This window comes from Lathyrus oleraceus, chromosome 6, assembly GCF_024323335.1.
Source record: "Lathyrus oleraceus cultivar Zhongwan6 chromosome 6, CAAS_Psat_ZW6_1.0, whole genome shotgun sequence".
NCBI lineage: Eukaryota > Viridiplantae > Streptophyta > Magnoliopsida > Fabales > Fabaceae > Lathyrus > Lathyrus oleraceus.
Genome location: NC_066584.1, coordinates 366,473,148 through 366,477,145, shown reverse-complemented (window position 1 = coordinate 366,477,145; position 3,998 = coordinate 366,473,148). Strand labels below are relative to the sequence as shown.

At 32.9% G+C, this 3,998-nt stretch overlaps 1 non-coding gene across 1 annotated transcript; it reads left to right on the top strand.

Moving 5' to 3' along the window:
• Positions 1-3,656: 3,656 nt before the first annotated feature.
• Positions 3,657-3,729, top strand: TRNAE-CUC (transfer RNA glutamic acid (anticodon CUC)). Its single transcript has one exon. It is a non-coding gene; the product is annotated as a tRNA-Glu (tRNA).
• Positions 3,730-3,998: the final 269 nt, after the last annotated feature.

Genomic DNA, 3,998 nt, shown 5'->3' with positions numbered 1-3,998 from the left:
GAATGGATTAAAGATGAAGAGGGAGGGGAGATGAGACAAACACAAATTGGTCATGGGAGGAATTTTATCAAATTAAAATCATTCATTCATTTTGGGAGATGAAATGTACATTTCATCAATCCCCTAAATCCAATAATTTTAATCCAACAAAAGTCAAATCAACCTTGACCAAGGCCCAAACACAATAGTCAAACTTCACAAGTCAATAAAAATGGCTCAACACAATTTATTTTCAATTAACCAAATTAAAAATCAATTAAAAATGCATTAAATTAAATTATGTTTTATCAAAAACCTAAAACCTCTTCAAAACACCAAATAAATGGCCAAGAGATTTATCATAGGTCAAACAAGGTCAAAGGACCTTGGAGAAAAAATTTCACTATTTTTGAAAAGTCAGAAGTATTTTTGAACAATTAAAAATATACACAAAAACAGTTAAATCATGAAAAATATCAACATTGATCCAAAAAATGATTTTACTTCATAAAATGAAAGAGGAAAATATTTGAATTTTTTTTGTGAAAGTCCCATATTTTTTGGATCAATAATGAAATTAATATGAATTAATGAAAATAAAGCAATTAAAATGAAAATTCAAAAATACGTGAACCATCTGATCTCCTTCATTAATTGAGGTGGCATATTAGATGATCCAAAGCGCGCTTTCTACATGGACTCTAGTCAACTGAGCAGCACGCGTGGTAATCAGAACCAATGCACAAGATTAAAAAATTTGAATGGATCATATGGTTGAGATGCTTCCAACACATCACCGGAGCCAGAGCCAGAGCTCTGGTCTTCTTCTCCGGTGGACCTCACCGGACTGGTCCACCTTCAACCATCACCAAAATGAAAAAGCAAGACATGGATTTAAAGAAAAAATGCTCAGGAGCTCGAATTTGGCCACAATTTTGTCTAACTCCAAGTATATGAGAAGATACAGGGAGTTGAATTTTGAGGATCATGAACTGAGTTGCTTCGATTTGACCTCAAAGCAACTCAATCTTGTTGCCTACATTGGCAGACCTTCAGACAACCAAAAATCAACAAGAACATTGGAGAATTGAGAGAGAACCGAAAAGGAGAAGTTTCTGAAAAATCACCTTCGAGTTGATCCAATTTCACTTGATCTTGATTTGGATTTGATTGCTTTCTCCTCCTTTTGCTTGCAGAAACCAAATGGAATGAAAATGGAAGTGAATTTCTGGAGTTTGAACTTCCAAACAGATGGTGAAGTTTAACCTCGATTTCAAGAGAAATCTCAGAAAATTCTATGGCAGTGAGGGTTTGCAATGGTTTAGCAAAGCTTGGGCAAGGTGTTGATGATGAATCTGAAGTCTTAAGCTTGTTTAAATAGGCAATGTGTTTGATATTTGCACCACTTGAAAATTGGACAAAATTAGCAACTTCCTTGCATGGATGCATGGACAGTCATTTAGGCCTCAAGAGTGATGCAATCCAATCCCAAATCGTGTACAAAGTCTGTTGAAACCATCATGTGCAAGCATGCAAATGGAAATGATCATGTGAAGTTCAATCTAGCCAAAATACTTCCCATAATGAAGCCATGTGCAAGTCCTTCAATTTTAGTCCAAATGAGATGATCTTGGATGTTGTGGAAAGGTGAGATTAAGGGGAACAACTTTCATGTTTAACACTTTTTTATTTGAAGCTTCGATCATGATGAATTTTGAGGTGGAAATTTGGGAAACCAATCATATTTAAAAAAATTCTAAGTCCCAAATCAAATGTTCACTTCTTCCATCTTGAATAACTTTTTCTATGGATTTCAAATGAGACAAGTTCCTTCCTCAAAGTTGTAGCTCTTTCAAAACTCTTCAATTTGGTCACCAATTTGACCTCATTTGGATTTGGCATGAAGGAGTTATTCATTTTAGAAGTTGAGGAAAATCACTTGTTCAATGGTATTGGTCCAAAATGACCTATAATCTTTCCTCTTCTAATATGCATTTGCAAGTTGAATTTGCACTTCCTCAAAACATAAAAGTTGAAGTAGACATCTTGAATTTGATCATGGAATTTGAATGGATTTCATATCATAAAAATTGAGCAAGTTATGGTCTTGAGGAGTTGACCTCCAAACTAGGGTTTAGACAAAATGACCTATAATCTTTTACCACAAAAAATGACTTTCTAAGCAAAATTAGATCTTGACCTCAACATGAAAGTTGTTTGGAATGTCATTTAAAGTAACTTTGATCTTGGAATCATTTTCATATGACACAACTTGTAAGAGATAAGGTCTAGGGAACCCCAGTTTTGACTAGTTGACTTTCTCTGGTCAACCACCATGAACCAACTTGCTAGCTTGACATTATCTTGAATTTTGGGACTTATGGAGGATCACATATTCATAAGATGATGTAAGGTGAAGTATCTCTTGAAATATTTGATCAATTGTTGAAGAAACTTGTTGAAGAAGTCACACAAGATACCCAGATGAATTAAGGTTTTCAAGGCAAACCAATTCCAAACTCTTGATGATTTCTTGATCAAAATAACATGTGAAGGTCATGGGGATCCATATATGATACTTAGAGTCAATGTGAACCATTTCTTGATTGATCTTCTTGCATTAAGGGTCTTAAACCCTAGATATGAGCTCGATAGAGCATGGGTGAGCATACACACTACCTACAAAAGCAACAAACTATACATTGACATATTTTTGGTATTTTGGTTAGTAAATAATGAAAAATGAAGTATGATACAATCAAAAGTGTTTGGTGATCTCTCCCAATACAAACCCAATGAATGAGGGTTAAGGAGGATGCCAAGGTGTGATCCTAATGCTAATGCATGTGATGAGAATAGCATGATGGATCTTAGGATCAAAATTGGGGTCTTACATGGAGCATTGAACATTGTGAGACTTCTTTTTGGAGCAACACCTTTGTGAGAAACACCCCACATATTCACCAAAAACCTTAAGGTTATAGGTGAGTGGGTTGTCTCACTTATAAATGCTTAAATCTCCATATTTCCAACCAATATGTGACTATTACCCACACTACTCACACTTGATACATTCTCAACAATTTGGATGCGTTCAAAGACGCATCTCCGAATGTCTGAATGGTAGTTTCGGATTTTCAAAGATGTGAAAGGCACCACCAAAAATAAAAATAAAAAGAATATTTCTCTTATATTTTTTATATTTATTTTCCCGTCTCTTATTTCATTTACTTTTCAATTGAAAAAAAATCAATTTTATATTATTTGCCTACTAAACTTATAAATTAATGCCTACTAAACTTATAAATTAATTTTATAAAATTTGTATAAGTACATTATACCACATTTCCATACATTAAACAAGTATACAGCTGCTAAAATTCAAAATCACTTATATGACAAAATATACCGCACAAATTCTCACTACCATAAAAAAAAAAATTACTTGCATTTAGAATGGTTTAAACCTCCCGTCACAATGACCATTTATTTCAAAAAATATTTGACAAATTAAACTGTCACAGCAACAAAAATAGTGATACATTTTTTTACCATATAAAGTTAAAGCGTTATTTGTATTAAAAAAAAAACAGTTTGAAGATTCTTCTGATTTTTATGTATTATTCTTATTATGTTTTTAACGTTTTTATAAATAAGTTTATCAGTAGAATAACAAATCCGTTGTAGTCTAGTTGGTCAGGATACTCGGCTCTCACCCGAGAGACCCGGGTTCAAGTCCCGGCAACGGAAATGTTTTTTATAATTTGACTTTGAAGTCTTTCCCTCTATGGTTGTATTGTAGCAATTTCCCAATGTTTTACTACATGGATATTCAAATATAGTTTTTTCTTTATTCACTTTCTACAATCTTCTAAATTTTAAGTGTATTAACCAATTAAAAGTCTGTGCGCTCTGCAGACGCACAAGTTAATTATATAGCATGAAAAATTATTCATTTTTATCTAATACTCTTTTTAATATTTAATTTATTAATCAAATTGAAAATGAATGTCATAAAT